This window comes from Salvia miltiorrhiza, chromosome 5 (assembly GCF_028751815.1).
Source record: "Salvia miltiorrhiza cultivar Shanhuang (shh) chromosome 5, IMPLAD_Smil_shh, whole genome shotgun sequence".
In the NCBI taxonomy this organism is placed as follows: domain Eukaryota; kingdom Viridiplantae; phylum Streptophyta; class Magnoliopsida; order Lamiales; family Lamiaceae; genus Salvia; species Salvia miltiorrhiza.
In genome coordinates, this window is record NC_080391.1 from 18,436,235 (window position 1) to 18,453,761 (window position 17,527).

Here is a 17,527-nt window from a genome sequence, read left to right on the forward strand (position 1 = left end):
CAAGGACATTCTAGTGATGATAAGTTGACCCAGTGTCATCTCTCAAGGAAAGTCTTAAAGGGCTTCTAGTAGTATCATGGAAAAAGTAATAAAAGAAAGCAGTAAAGAGTTTGATTATTAATCTAGAACTGAAACTTAAAACTGAATTAAAACCAAATTGTAAAATTACTAGGCGAATTAAATTATTAACCCTAGGCAGAATTAAAACAACTTAAATAAAATCTAACTTAAGAAATTAAGTACTTGTAAATTAAAAATAAAACTAATCTAGGCATGAAACTAAAGTGCATAATTTAAATTGCATAATTAAAAAGAAAGCATAAACATGAACTAAAAACATAAACATGATTAAACGAAAATAAATTGAATTGAAATACGAAATACCGTAAATGTCTTGAACGTGTAATTGTGTCACGCAATCACAATCCAATAAATAACTAAAAACTTAACTTAATCGAAAACTAACTAAAAACAATGAATTTTCAATACTATGAAAAAGAACTATGAAAGCAATAAATTCTAAATTTCGGATGCCAAGAGATCTCAAAGATGGAGTCTAAAACTATAGCAAAAGATAGATGATTTTACAATAGAAATGAAACCCTATTTATAGACCTAGCTCTGGTGAGAATAAGCATAGCTAGAAAGTAATCGGTGCTGGCAAGAATAAACATAGTTGGAAAGTAATGGTGCTGGCAAGAATATGCGAAGCTGGAAAGAATAAACATAGCTCTGGAAAGTGAACTCTGATGATTATGCTTGGGAAAGGTAGTCAGCGTTGGCGAAATAGGTGGAGCTGGAAATGGTCAGCGCTGGCATTTATGGGCGGAGCTGAAAATGGTCAGCGCTGGCAGTTATGAGCTGAATTGAAAATGGTCAGCGCTGGCAGTTGACTTTGGCACTTAGCTCTGCTATGTCGATGTCTGCTAAAAACACCATTTTTAACCCAAAAATCTCCAAAATTGCATTCTTCCATCTATAAACCTAAATCTCCTGCAAAGCATCAAACAAACCATAAAACGCACCAATTTCCACAAGATTTAATTTAAAATATGCACATGCAAACCCCTAAAATTAGAACAATTAAGCATAAATCATGATACTTGGCCGGCCTGCATTGATGGCATTTAGGGCAGTGATCTCTATGTTTCACTTGAAAATGAAATTCCCCATCGATGGGGGGAGAGTGGGAGAAGTTTGTGGTGATCAAACAGCATCGAAAGCTTGCCATGTACAAATGCTTACACGTTCAGCGGGACAGAAAAGGGAAAGAGTGACAGAGGGATTGGATACACGGAAGAATGGGAAGGTGGGCGAAGTGAATGCCTCGGCAGAAGAGCGCCAGGAATTGGCAGACATATTGAAAGACAGGGACAGTACAGAAAAAACCGCGCTGGTGTCTACTAGTGATGTTTGCAACATGATCGAATTGTTCCCAGGGAAAGAGTTCAGACCAAAATTGGGTCTTCCATGAGTGATCAAGTCAGAGACGAGCTCATTATTTGCTTGCGCAGAAATGCGGATGTGTTCGCATTCAGCACCGCCGATTTAAAGGGCATTGACAGAGGGTTGGCAGAGCACTGCCTTAATGTGGATCCTAAAATTAAGCCAGTAAAGCAACGAACAAGGAATTTTATGGCCGAGAAGGACGCTGCAATAAGGGAGCAGGTCTATGGGTTGTTGGAAGCAGGGCACATTGTGGAAGTGCAATACCCAGAGTGGATTTCAAACGCGGTGATGGTACCAAAGAAAACAAATACTTGGAGGATGTGCGTAGATTTCAGAGATCTGAACACCGCTTGCCCAAAAGACCACTATCCTCTGCCGAGGATTGACCAGCTGGTGGATGCCACTTCGGGATGCGCTTTACTATCTATGATGGACGCGTATCAGGGATACCATCAGGTTAAAATGAACAGAGGAGACATTGACAAAACAGCCTTTGCCGTCTGTTGCGGGGTTTACGGCTGGAGGAGTATGCCGTTTGGCTTGAAAAATGCGGGAGCCACGTATCAGCGGATGATGGAAAAAGTCTTCCAGGAACAGCTCTCCAAGAATATCTCGGTGTATGTGGATGACATGCTTGTGCGGAGTATAAGGGCAGAGGACCATGTCTCTGATCTCGAGGAGATCTTCACTGTGGTTAGAAAGCATCGGCTCATGTTGAATCCAGCAAAATGTACTTTTGGGGTCACAACAGGCAAATTCTTGGGCTACAAGGTTACCCCTGCAGGGATCGAGGTTAACGCAGAGAAGGTCAAGGCCATCATGGAAATGACACCACCCAGAGGGATCAAGGAAGTGCAGACTCTAAATGGGCGCATCACTGCCCTGAGCAGGTTTATATCACGGTCGGCAGAGCGCAGCATGCCGTTTTTCAAAATCTTAAGGAAGGGCACTAAATTTCTATGGACAGAGGAATGCCGAGCGGCATTTGAAGATCTCAAGGTATATCTAGCAAAGCTCCCGACTCTGACCAAGCCGGTCCCGGGAGAAACGTTGTATCTGTACATAGCAGTGGGGGAAGATGCAATCAGCTCTGTGCTTATCAGAGAGGAGGAAAGTCACCAGAAACCCATCTACTTCGTCAGCCGAATCATCCAGGGTCCTGAATTGAATTACACAGAGATAGAGAAGGCTGCTCTGGCGGTCATGGTCACGGCGAGAAAGTTGAGGCCGTATTTTTTGTCACATCGAGTAGTGGTGTGCACTGCCTTGCCTTTTAAACAAGTGCTGGGGCGCCCGGATTTATCGGGAAGAATGGTGAAGTGGGTTGTGGAGTTGGGGGAATATGATGTGGAGTACGAGCCAAGAACAGCGATCAAAGCACAAGCGTTGGTAGATTTCATCCAAGAAACAACTCGCCGTCCCGTACCGGAATTTTGGGTTGCCTTTGTGGACGGATCAGTGACAAAAGAGGGATGCGGAATTGGGGTATACATCACATCACCGGGGTATGGTACATATCAGTTTGCAATCAAATTCACTTGCCGACTGTCCAACAATGAAGCGGAGTATGAAGCTGTGGTCAGAGGGGCGCACATTTTGTCAGAACTCAAGGCCGAATGTGTCATCATCAAGACAGACTCCCAGTTAGTGGCCCAACAATATTCAGGGGGTTATAGTGTCAAAGAAGAACGCATGAGGGCGTACCACCGCAAGCTCAGCGAGATGAAGGACAAGTTTATGGAATTTAAAATCGAGCAGATTTCCCGGGAAGATAATACGAAAGCAGACCTACTGGCGTGAATGGCTAGTGCAGTGGAACAAACCTGGAGTGATGAAATTATTTCACTCTGTGATACCAGAGAGATGGGGACTTCGCAAGTTTTTTCAGTAGAAATCAGAGATGACTGGCGGGCTCCTATTATACATTTTCTCAAGACAGGGGAGCGGTTGAACAAGGAATCTAATCAGATGGCCCGATACGAAAATTATTGCTTGCTTAATGACCAACTCTACAAACGATCCTTTACTCAGCCTTTACTAAAGTGCTTATCTCCAGAGGAAGCTAATTTTTCTTTAAATGAGGTTCATGCAGGTTGCTGTGGTGGTCACACGGGATTCCGGGACCTTGTACGCAAAATCATTCGGGTAGGGTTCTACTGGCCTAACATCAACAAAGACGCCAGAGAGTTCGTCCGCAAGTGTGAGGCTTGCCAGAGACACGCCGGGAGAATCAACATTCCAGGGGAACCTATGGGCGTTATGTACGCTGCATGTCCATTCGACAAGTGGGGGATTGACATAGTCGGGAAGCTGCCCACGGCACCAGGGGGCAAATGCTTTCTGCTTGTAGCGGTGGACTATTTCTCTAAATGGGTCGAGGCTGAGGCTGTGGGGAAAATCGATGAGGTGACTGTGAAACGCTTCATTTGGCGGAATATATGCTGCAGATTTGGGGTCCCAAGGATCATCGTTTCTGACAATGGAACCCAGTTTACAGGGCAGAGGATCGCGGATTTCTGTGATCGGATGGACATCACTCAAAGATTCGTCTCGGTAGCTCATCCGCAAGCAAATGGCCAGGTGGAGTTGGCCAACAGGACAATATGCGAAGGGATCAAGAAGAGGCTGACTCAGAGCAAAGGCAAATGGGTTGAGGAGCTGGATAATGTACTTTGGGCCTACCGCACTAGCCCAAAGACAGCCACGGGTGAAGCACCATTTACTCTGGTGTATGGATCTAATGCGGTAATACCAGCTGAGGCAAGATTGGAATCATATCGGATAACAACCTACGACACTGAGCACAATGCTGAACTTCGCCGAGCAGAGCTAGATTTGGTGGAAGCACAGAGGGATGAAGCCCGGGTCAGAGCAGCAAAATACAAAGGCATTATCAAGGCAGTGTATGACAAGCGGGTCAGAGCACGGAAATTGTCAAAGGGAGATCTAGTCCTCAAAAGAGCTGATGCATTGAAGGCAGTGGGCAAGTTCGAAGCTAATTGGGAAGGCCCGTTTATCATCACAGAGGTCCTAGGTGGTGGAGCGTATATATTGTCGGATCTAGACGGCAGAGCTCTTCCTAGACCATGGAACATCAACAATCTCAAAAAGTTCTATGTATAACTGCTACTTAGCAGAACTAATACCAATGTAGACCGGATACTCTTTTTCCCCACAGGGGTTTTAACGAGGTCCGGGTCCTGGTGTTGTTTTATTTACTTTAAATTATCGCTTTTTTACATCACATATGCTACTTAACATGTTCATGCAGAGCATTGCACATGTCACCAGAGGGGGGAGTAGGGTGTATACCCCTAGCCCACAATTTACAAATTCAAAAATCCAAAAATTGCTCCTCAGCAAGTCAATGGAAAAGCAGAGGAACCACGCTGCCATCAGAGCAGAGGGAAGCTATCGTAAGCCGCGAAAGTTGGTTGTGCCATCCGGGCCCTCCATGCTCCGCGCAGAGGGAAGCTATTTAATCGTAAGCCGCGAAAGTTGGTTGCACCCCCCGGGTCCTCCATGCTCCGCGCAGAGGGTTACTATTTAATCGTAAGCCGCAAAAGTTGGTTGCGCCCCCCTGGGTCTTCCATGCTCCGCGCAGAGTGTTCAAGCTTGGATAGGAAGCAGCAAAGGAGTGCTTGGATGGGAAGCAGCAAAGGAGTGCTTGGATGGGAAGCAGCAAAGGAAGGCTTGAACGGGAAGCAGCCATCAAAATCCTCGCCAGAGAAGTCAGCCAAAATCCTCGCCAGAGGAGTCAGCCAAAATCCTCGACAGAGGAGTCAGCCAAAATCCTCGTCAGAGGAGTCACTCAAATTTCAACAAAGACAGAAATCAACATCAATACCAAAAATATATACCACAGTTGGGGATCCGGGAAGGCAAACTCAACATCAGCGGGCAACAAAAATAATACGAAGTACGAAGGAAAGAAAGAAGCACAAGCAGGGAAGAAATTTCATTTAAACACGCGCAGGAGGCAGAGTTGTACGCCAAAAATCAAAAGTAAGTATTGAGTTCTTTACAAACTAAGGGGTTACAAATTTTTTTTTTGATAAGTCAGGGGAAAGATTGGGGACATCAAGAGGGAGGAGTAGATGAATCTTCAGCAGGAGCAGAGGTGGCAATTGCGGGGACCTGGCTAGGAGAGGCTCCCTCTGTAAACACCGGCAGCATGCCAGTTTCCTTCATCTTCGGGAGATGGGAATCCACGTCCAACCGCTTCACAGCTTCTTGTACATATGTGTTTTCGTCTCTATACAGGGTAAGAAGCTGATCCACCGCAGAGGAGGAGGAGGCGGATCCCCCCAGATCAGAGGGCAGGGGAGGTTCCATGCTGTATTGAGAAAATTTCTGGGTGCTGTTGCCAGTAGGATCCCGTAGTCGGTTCACGAAGCCCACCAGGGAAGCAGAGAAGGCAGGCATATACATGGGAGCAGAGGGCAACGAGGCAGACCCAACCCCAAAGGCAAAATAAGGAAGGGCCTCCTCCAGCACTGGATACCACCACACCGGCTTCTCTGGGGAATTCTCAGGGATCCTCATCAGCTTGTTTATGTCCTCATCCTTGAGGTTCTCCATCAAGGCTCGCAGATCCAGGGTAGCAAGCTGCTCCGGAGATGCCCCCGCCATCTCTAACGCCTTCGTGGCGGATTGCTTTATCACGTAAGCAAAGAGGGGCCCGAAGTCCTCCAGATACTCGGGAGTCCGCTTGAAGGCCTCCAAGGTGCCCTCCAACATCACCTCCAAGAAGTGTTGGCCTTGAGGGGACAAGAAGTACTCCAAACGCTGGTCTCGCGCCCCCAGGACATAAGCACGGTTCTGAGCCTCCACAAATGTTTTCCTCCAGACACGTCTGGCCTCCCTGTAGTCTTTTTCGTACCCCGCCTTGAATCTGATAAGACTCTCGTGACTCTCCCTCGTCACCCTTGCCAGTTCGGAGGCCAGGGACGACTTTTCCACCTCTACTTGGGCCAGCTTGGCTTTCAATTCAGCAATTTCTGCCTCAGCTCCGCTCAGACGTTCCACTACCCCGGCGACATCATCATCACGCTTGGCTATTGCAGCCTGCTATTTCTCTCTCTCTTTCTCCAACACATCATAATCGTGGATGCGCTGGATAGCTCCCCAGAGCTGAGATTCCACCTACAAGGAAATAGAATGGATCATGTCAGAACAAAGAAGTATTCTTCACCAAAGGAATGATTTTCTTCAGAGAAATGGGTTCCACCAGAACAGTCAAGAGGTTAATAACTTAAATTTTTAGAAAAGAATACAAGTTGCAAGGTACCTGAAGAGCCAACTTGCCAAGTTGACTTGCCAGAGCTCCCCGTGTCAAGTTCTCTGTTTTCTCCTTATCATTCGAATGAACACGGACAGACAAAGCATCAATAAAGGCCTGCCCCGACAAACTTGAAATCGGGCCAGGAATAGTATCCTCTGACTCTTCGGCAGGAGGGGCCACAACTTTGCCTTTGCCTTTTCTGGCGGCAGAGGAAGGAGCCTTCACATTACCAGCAGATTTCTTCGCTGGCTCCACAGACTTGCTGGTCTTCTTCAGACTTTCTTGTCTCTCCTTCTCACCCACGGAGATCAGGGAGCCCCTCTTCCGCTTCTTCGAGAGCTCGGGAGTAGCGATGCCCTGGGCTGAGTTGGGAGAAGGAACTTCATCAGTAATGTCCACAATCTGGACATCTTCCTCACCAGCACCGGATGCATCACCAGTACTTGGGCGTCTGCGCCTGTGGACAAGGCAACCTGCATCAACCTCCTCTGCATCAAATGTGTGTAAATCCTCCACGTTTCTCTCTGGGACCTCTACCACAGCAAGAGTGGTGGTCATCTCGGACCCAGTGGGTTGAACTGGAGGGTCCGTGCGGGAAGCAGAGCCCCCCGAGCCATGTTCCCCGCTGCGGGTGGGAGAAGCAACGGCAGCCAAATTGAGCTCGCACTTGGTCCTCCAAGCCATGTCTGCAAATAAAAATTCTACACCGTTAGAATCAGGGTAACAAAAGTTAATATATTTTCTAACCCATATTTTTTACCTATTGATTTCTTTGGATATAGGGGAAATAAGCCATTGTATGCCAGAGCCGAATTGTTCTCGGCGAGATATTTACAGGATAGGGGCTCAGCTTTATTCATGGCATTAAGGTGGGCTATGACACCCAGGTCAAAAGTGGAGGGAGCAGCCTGAGAGGCTGGTTTATAGGTGGTCCGCGGGTTATGCCATTCCAGTTCCAAGGCACCATAATCGCGCCAGGAACCGACAAGGGTGCGCACGTAACAGTAGTTAAATAAAAAAAATTTGTCAAAAGAATTTAAGGAGGAAAGGAAGGAGGTGGGATATTTCTGAAGACCGGCAAAGCTATACAAGGGACTGCCCTGCATACGGAGAGATTGGGTCTGACAGAATAGCTTGGCGGTGTCCCCAACACCATGGGCTCGGCATAGAATGTGGAAGGCATATAGCCTCCGGATGGCAGAAGGGGTAACTTGATAAAAAGGGATGCGAAAATGGTTGCAGACGTCAACCAGGAGAGTAGGAGGAGGAAGCCGCAGACCAGCGTCTATCTGTGCTTGCCAGACGGCTATTGTTTTGTGGTCACGAAGTTGTTCCGGGGGTTTCGAGGCTTTAGAGAAGGCCTCGAATCTTAAGCCTTCGGGCAACGACACTTGCTCCTCATCTTTTCCATCGCCGCGAAGCTAAGGCGAGATTCGGGAACAGGTTTAGGGGGCTGGGGCGCCTTTTTAGTCCTTTTCTTAGGCCCAGAGGGATTCGGAGTAGCCTGAGAACTATGCGAGACAGAGGGGGAAGGAAGGTTTTCAGGACCCTGAGGCTGGGGGGATGAAGATGAAGAATCTCGGGGAGAGGGCGAACGCGAGGGCTGGGGAGCGGAAGTGGATGCCATTATCAGAAATTTTAAATCCTAGGGTTTCTAGCACGCTCAATTAGAGCACCAACAACTACACCACTGCACTACAACTAATCACAAATATTGGAAGAGGAAGGTACGCGAATTACCTAGGTCAAGGAAAGATTGACTGTAAGTACCGGAATGGAAGGGTCGCTGGAAGTACGCCGGAACAGGAGCGAGGATCGCCGGAAATCGCAGATGAAGAAGTTCGGAAAAATTGGAGAAGAGGAATAGTGGAAAGTAAAAGTTCAAAACTGAATATGTAACGTACGCGGGCAATCATCAGTATACGGGATGAACGACACGTGACCCTAAAAAACAATCGACGGTCGAGGATTTCTACGGGGAGGCGACAAGACGCAAAGGCTGAAAAAGTAACCTCGGGATACGGAAAAAACACTGTAGAAGGGACGGGCATTTAATGCTGGTGACGTCATCCATGCGGGCGAATCCTCTGACTAGTTGCACCGTGCCAGAGCGAACTAGTCAGACCAGAGGGGGGAGTAGCAAAAATGCCAGAGAACAATTTACAGGGCTTACCTTTATTTTCTTACAATATTAGAATTCTCGTGTCTTCATGATTTGCAGGGACCAAGGAAAACAGCACAGCGCTGGCTTTAACAATACTTCACTGGTTGAACACGAAGAATACCCGGTTCAACCAGACTAGAGGGGGGAGTGGTTGATGAGGAGTGATATATGCAGAGTAGGGAAATGATGCAAATCAGAGGAATCGGCCCCACCAGCGGAACGAGTATGGCAGAAGAAGCGCACTCGTCAGAGAAGTCACCCTCGCCAGAGAAGTCACCTTCGCCAGAGAAGTCACCCTCGCCAGAGAAGCAGCCTTCGCCAGAGGAATTACCTTCATCAGCGGAATCACTAGAATACGCGGAAGAGTTCCCGCGTGAAAACAAAATTACCATCCTACCCTTCGACCACACAAGGCGCATGCACCACAGATGAATTTTCCATGTTACCCTCCTTTTGTAATCTATAAATAGAACCTGAGCTCGTGCATTGTATTTACGCTATCTCTTATTTTCGAATACAACAGCTACTTTTCTCCCGTTCTGAGTTTTCCGATTGTTTACTTTGCCTTCTCCGATCATTCACACTAGGTATAGTCTATATTTATCGCTTTGTAGATTAGGTGTTGGTCCTTGATTCACCACCCGCCCTAATAGGTTCGGATTTTCGCAGGTATCCATTACCCGCGGGTAAATTGTAATCCCTAGGTTCAATATTACACTATGTTTATCCGCAATCATCCAACTATTTTTAATACTCCCTCCGTCCCAATAATGAAGACACACTTCATTTGGGCACGAAGATTAAGGAGAGGTAGTTTAGATGATAAAGTGTTGTGGCCCACATCATTAGTGTTTTGCTTAATTGAAGTTTAATGAATTTGTTGACTTTATTTTAAGTTTTGACTTTATATTTTAAATATTTAAATAATTAAATTTTGAAAATTTAATTAATTTATTTAAATTAATTTTTTTAATCCAGATTTTAATTTTTTTTTATTCACTGTTATCAATTCAAAGTCATTTTAATTCCAATATTTTTGATTCCACTTAAGTTCAAGAATGAAAAACTGAAAAGAAAGCTGCACTCCTTTCAAAATTAAAAAACTGAAAATAAAAGAGACATCAATTAGAGAAAAGGCAGTTCATTCAATTTCGTTTCCACCGAAAATTTGGGGGCTTAAATTTTCCACCAAAAATTCGCAATGTACAGCTTATAAAGGGAGTTTAGAATCTGCCATAATACACCATCTTTCTCACAAAATTCACACAAAAAGAAAAAGAAAAAGATGACTAGAAGAAAGGATTTAACAAGTGAAGAAAGGCAAGCTGTTGCACTCTTCCTTCTTCGCAACAGTGCAGATGGCAAGCTGAACTATGGCACTCAAAAGGCTGTCATGACGAAGTGGGGCTGCTGTAGGAGTTCGATCGCTCGTTTATGGAAGGCTGCAAAGGAAGAACAAGCACAAGGTCAGTTAATATGTGTTCAAAGTAAAAAAATCAACAAGGTTAGAAGGAAAAGAGTTCATATCGATTTAGATTTAATTTCAAGTTTGGAATTGCACAAAAGAAGAACAATTCGAAGGCTAGCAACAGGTATCAACTGCTCGAAGAGTACAGTGGGTAGATGGATATCAAGTGGGCTGATCAGAGCTCATTCAAGTGCTATCCGACCTGATTTGACAGCCCCCAACAAGCTATTACGGCTTAAGTTCTCTCTTGAACAGATTGAGTATGATAGAATATGCATGGCCCTAAAGTTTAAGTCTATGCACAATGTAGTGCATATTGATGAGAAGTGGTTCTATATCACCAAGACAAACCACAGATTTTACTTAACACCATAAGAAACTGAACCACATCGCACATGCAAGAGTAAGAAGTTCATTACTAAGGTTATGTTTATGTGTGCGGTGTGTAGACCAATTTTCGACACAGATGGGAGTGTGTTGTTTGATGGCAAAATAGGAATTTTTCCTTTCACTGAGATGGTGCCAGCCAAGAGATCAAGCAAGAACAGGCAGGCTGGAACATTAGAAGAGAAGACAATTCAGTCCATCACTAAAGAAGTGATCAAGGACTGCATCATCAATAAGGTATGGATGTCAAATGACAAATGTATGCAATGCCATTCTAATTTAGTAGGTTTTCAGTTTTTCATTACATATGTAACTTAATTTAAGAAATAAGAATATTTATTTCCTTTATGTTGCATGTAAACACAGATTATTCCAGTAATAAAGGCAAAATGGCCTGCAAATGCAAGCAAAACAATCTTCATACAACAAGATAATGCTAAGCCGCATATTAAAGACAGTGATCCAGATTTTAGGGCTGCTGCAACAGCCGATGGCTTTGATATTAGGATTGTCCATCAACCTCCAAATATCCCTGACACCAACATCAATGACTTGGGTTGGTTTAGGGCTATTCAAAGCTTGCAAGTGCAATCAGTTTGCTCAAACGTGGAAGATTTAGTTAAAGCAGTTCAGATTTCATTCAATGAGCTAAGTCCTAATACATTGAATGCTGTTTTCTTGAGTTTACAGGGTTGCTTAACTGAGATAATGAAAGTGAGAGGGCAAAACAGTTACAAGCTCCCACATATGAAGAAGGGAGTGCTTGCAAGACAAGATGCACTTCCATTGACTTTGGAAGTGCCAAAACAGCTTGTGGAAGAGTGCATTTAGTACTTGCTTGACAAAGGAGTTGTTGAAGGTATTCCCCAACTGAAAGAAGCTTTGGGAATAGACACTTGTAGTATTAGATCAATGGAGGCTGCCTTCAATCAACTCATGTTGATTGAGACTGCCTGCATTGGTTAGTTTAGGTGGTCTTTTTCAGTTTTTAAGGCACATTTTGGTATAGTTGAAGGGGCAGGTTTAGGGATTTCTATAGAAACATGTGAAAAACAGTTGAAAGTGGAGCATAATTTTTGTAAATGACTCACATTTTGTAAATGACCCCCATTTTGTAAAGCTTAAGTGATTTTTGTGGAAAGTTTTTGAATATGCATGCCACAACACAATTGAAACCAGAGGGCAATCAGCCCTCATACCAATACACAGGGCCAACACCACATTAATCACACAAAATTAGTCACAAGATAGAAACACATAGGCTGCCAAAATCGAAACCAGAGAGCAATCAACCCTCATACCAACACATAGGGCCAACACCACATTCAATCACACAAAATTAGTCACAAGAAAGAACCACAGAGGTTGCCAAAATCGAAATCAGAGGGAAATCAGCCCACAATCTCATATAAATTGCAGATTAATCATAGATTTTTTAAGAACGCAACCAAATGGAACATATTGAGCAAAGAATCATCATTTCAGCATTATTAATCCATCTACCACATTGTACTCCTCCGCCAAACCCTAGATTGCATAGAAACACAAGCGAATAGAACAATCTCACCCTTTTAGAGCCGGATACATGGTCTCGACCATTCTTCGCAAAGTAGGGAAGCATCGGCGCCACCAATCGTCGCCGGCAGTCTCTTCCCGCTCGCGCACGATGTCGTCCCACTTCTCCGTACATAGAAAAGAGAGTAGATCCGAGTCTTCGACCTTCATCGCGGTAGAGGGCCGGCGATAAATGGGGCGTCGAACCGGAGACGGCACCACCGTCAAACCCTCCTCAAAAGCACCGCCGGACTCCTGGAACCCCTGTAAATCGCCGCTGCTCTCATATACATAACCAGACGGCGGCGAAGGCAACGGAGGTAAAAGATCGAAGAATACTTCGTCCTCCGAATCAGGGATGAATTCAGAGTTCAAATAGGCCTCCCAACCCAATTTATCGGCCATTTAAACGATGGGTGAGGTGGATTTTACAGATGGAGACGGATTCAGGGTGAGGGCGGCGGAACCCTAGGGTTCTAACAGGAGGGCGGCGCAATTTTCGGAGGGTAAAAAAATCGGATACAAAGGGAGGCGTAGCGGAGGAGTATGAGGACGACAGATCAGATCGGAGAAGGGCGGCGGCGTAGTGGAGGACGGCAGATCAGATCAGAGAAGAAATGGTGAAAGAGAAGAGAGAACATTCGAGAGAGAAAGAGAGATGAGGCTGATATGAGGGAGGCGGACGATTCATTTACTAGGGCTAGGGTTTTTTTTCTTGTTAGTGATTAAGGTTAAGTTAATTATAATTTGGCAACCCTAATTATTTCCATATATAGAAATGTGTCTTCATTATTGGGACAACCCATTAAGGAAAGTGTGTCTTCATTATTGGGACGGAGGGAGTATTTAATTAATTTTTCTCTCTTCCACTTCACTAATATTCATCCCAATTAGGATTGGTAAACCGGTCGGTTCGGTTTTAACCGAACCGGTTTACCGATTAATCGGAACCGGTTAAGGGCCATTTCCCTAACCGGTAACCGAATCGATTATTGGACCGGTTAACCGATTAACCGGTTCGGTTAATCGGACCGGTTAATCGGTTAACCGGCCAAACCGATTAATCCACGATTTCTCAATTTGTGCGAATTTAACCGGTTAATTCGGTTAATCGGTTAACCGAATTAACCGATTTTTATTTAAAAAAATTCAAATTTGTAGAATATGTGCAATAGGATTTGAACTCTTGAACTTTGAAAGAAAGAATAAGGTCTTATCCACTGCACCAATTCATAACTTAAGATAATTTAGAACAAAAAAAATTATAGATACTTGAAATATTAATGTATTATTTAAATTAAAATATTAAAATATAAATTAATTAATTTAATATAAAATAAACCGGTTAACCGGTTAAACCGATTAACCGATTAGTGATGAACACACTAACCGATAACCGAACCGAACCGGTAAAAACTGGTTATCGGTTAACCAAAAACCGGTTTTTTCGGTTCGATTACGGTCACCTCTATTTTTATTGATTTATCAATGACCACCCCAACCACCCAACCACAACATTATATATAATTATTTTTAATCGTAATAGTTTTAGTAATATTAAATACAAATTAAGATAATACAAAAAAAATTAAAATTAACAAACTATTAAAAATTTAAATTACGACAAACTAAAAATATAAATTACAACCATCCAAACTCAAAATAGAAAAAAAAACAATACATACTAAGCATTTAATTATCATCGCCAAACTTTTGTCATATATGCTCGATCAAGTGATCATGTAATAGAGAGCTATGTGCTTCTCTATTGCGACGTTGGGACCTAGTTCTCATATAGCTCGCTAGACTTGCAATCCTATTCGTAGAGTGTACGAAATCATTAGTTTCCTCTATATCTTCATTTCGACGAGTATACGAAATCAATAGAGAAAGAAATACTAGATGCTATATGTAGAGAGGGGAAATGGAAGAATAGTGGTCTCTATAGTATGAAAAAAATATAAATTTTGGTATTTTTTATTATTATTTTTAATATTTTATATAAAAGATATAATAATTTTTATCAATTATCTAAATAAAATCAAGTGAACCAATTAAATATGACCAAGTGTCACTACCTCATTCATTGATTTTATAGGAGAGAGAGAGAGAGAGAGATCAAGGGTGGTCTGTTTTTTCTAGTGGTCGACCACTTCAAGTCTTCCCACTTTTAATTGTTTTTTTTTTCATATAGCTTATGTGGCGGTCGACCACTCCCCAAATTTCCTACCGATAAACTTGGTCTTAGCCTCTTAGGGTATCAGGGTATCAGATTCAATATTCCATAATTTTATATATATCACCGTATTATATAAAAATACTAATATTTATCATAATATTATAAATTATATTTAATTTTTATTTCAAAAAATTACAAATTTTAAAAATTATATACCATAACTTTGAATTATCAACTTATTGTTAACAAATAAAAGTGAAATTAAAAGATGGTTATATAATCTAATTAGATGGAATAAATCCTAGTTAATAATCAACAAATTAAACTAAAGCATGTAAAATTAAAATTATAAATATGCAAGAAAATGAAATAAAAAATTAAAGTGAAGCACTAAGTATGGTACAATACTGAATCTCAACCTCAATATTAAGGTCAGTTCTCTTTGATAGAAATTGGTATTATATATGTATATATATAGGAAATAGCTATAAAGAGATCTCTCATATATGATGAGATCTTAAATTAATTTATAGATATTGATTTAATGTATTATATGGTTGATATTTATTTGAAGAGAAGTATAAAATTGAAAAAGAGATAAAATAAGCAATAAAAAAAGGGGTAATTGCCTGTAAATCCCTAACGTTTACACGGAATTGGTTTTTGCACCTATTTTTATTTTTCTTCTTTTAAATACCTAACCTTTAGTTTTTGTCTCAAATTTGTCCGGCGACCGGTTTTTTCTTACGCCGGCGCCGGAAATGCCACTATGGCTGCCGGAATTGATGAGTTGGCAGCCGGAATTCTCCACTTGGCTCATTTTTGACATGTGGCAAAAATTTTTTAAAAAAATTGAAATAAAAATACATGTGGAAAAAGAATAAAAAAATAAAAAGAAAATCACTCCCCCCCCAAATCGTCCTTTCCCCCTTTCCAAACCCTAACTCTCCCTCCCCCACCCAGCGCCGCCCTGTGCCGCCTCCACCACCGCCGGTGCCGCCACCCACCGCCACCACCAACGCTCCACCGCCTAGAGCAGCAGAGGAAGCCGATTGCCGCCGCCGTCCTCTGCCTCACCAAGCTCCAGTTCGAGAAGCTCCACTCCAAAGTCGATCTCGAGCTTGATAATTCCCCCACCCACCGCCGCTCTCTCCCTTTTCCCCACCCTCCGCTGCACCCCAGCGCAACTCCATCTCCCGACTCCCTTGCCTGGAAGACAACCGAATATTCCACCTGGTCCCTGCGCGTCAACCACAGTGGTTCCAAGCAGGCCGGTGAAAGGGAGGTTTTCCCCAATGATTTAGGGGAATTCGAGGTCGCGCTGGGCTACGGCGGAGGGCCGACGGAAGGTCGTGCTGGTTTGACCTTCGGCGAGGTCATCTCTGTTCGAATTTGGAAGCGGCGGTTGGTTGTTGAGGATCTTGGTGGAGGTAAAGGAGGATGGGATTGTGGTGGTTGTTGGATTGATTTGATGGTGGTGGAATTCTGCGAATGGTGGTGGTGGTGGTGGCAGGGGGGAGGCTGCGGTGGATTAGGGGAGGGAAGGGGGCAGCGCCGATGGTGTTGGCAGGGTGAGGCGGCGAAGGAGCGGCGCCGGTGGTGTTGGCAGGGTGAGGCGGCGGCGGGGCCGCCTGGTTGGGGGAGGGGGTCAAGGGTTTGAGGAAGATGATGATGATTTGGAATTTATTTGTATTTTTTATTTATATTTTTTTGCCACATGTAAAATATATGTTTAGGTGTCAATTCTGGCTGCCAGCTCGTCGATTTCGGCTGCCACAGTGGCATTTCCGGCGCCGGCGTATGAAAAAATCGGTCGCCGGATAAATTTGAGACAAAAACAAAAGGTTAGGTATTTAAAAATAGAAAAATAAAAATAGGTGCAAAAATCAATTCTGTGTAAACGTTAGAAATTTACAGGCAATTACCCCATAAAAAAATAAAAAAGGTGCAAAAGTATTAAGTTTATGGAAGGTTGGGGTCGGTCTTGTTGGCGGTCTGCTTCTTTTTTTCTTTTTTTCTTTTTTTAATGTGACATGGCGACCGACCTCTTTGTGGTTTGGGTTCTACTAATAGTAATCTTATATAGTACTATATAAATTTAAATCTTGACTATCTATTTTATGTTGTAGACACATAAAACGTGATATCACTGATATGTGATGGAGGCCTTCCAACATAAAAAAAAATGTGAAAATATAGGACTAATTGTTCCAGAAGATAAAAAAAAGAGTTAATATATCAAATTAGCCTATTTTTTATAGTAAATTAAAAATTTACCCATTCAAATAAAAAATTTAAATAATAGCCAATTTTTATGTTAAATAACAAATTTGCCTCTAAATTAAAATTAAAAAAATACCCACTAATATATCATGAAAAAAACACTACATAATTTCAAAAAAAAAATACTCCATCCGTCCCACCTCCATAGTCCACTTCACATTTTCACACATATTAAGAAAATGCAATAAACAGTGTTTGGAAAATTCAAATAGTACTTGAAAAATACAAAATATATGTAATTATTCAATTTTGCCCTTATTTATTCTATGTTTGACTATATTTAAATAAGGTTACTTTGGTGAAAAAAAATAAAAATTTAATGCTAATTTAATTTAGAAAGTGAACTATATTGTGGGACATCTAGAAAAGGAATAAAGGACTATGAAGGTGGGACGGATGGAGCATCATCCCTTCTCTCTTTCTCGGGCAGCCTCTCTGTCTCTCTCTCATCTTTCTTTCTCTTTCATCTCTCCTTTTTTTCTCTCTTTGTCCTCTTTCCAGATACAAGCTCTCTCTCTCTCTCTCTCTCTCTCACTCAGTCTTCTCTCTCTCCTTTCTCTCTCTCTCTCTCTCACTCAGTCCTCTCTCTCCCATCTTTCTCTCTATCATCTCTCTATAGTCAACAGAGGAAGGTCTTCCATGTCCGTTAATCTCTCCGCCAGGCCGCCGCCGATCTGATCCTCCTCCACGACCAGCTGCGCTTCAACCTTGTCGCCGATCTCCAGCATAACAGTTGTTGCTGCGGTAGGGGTCGTTCGT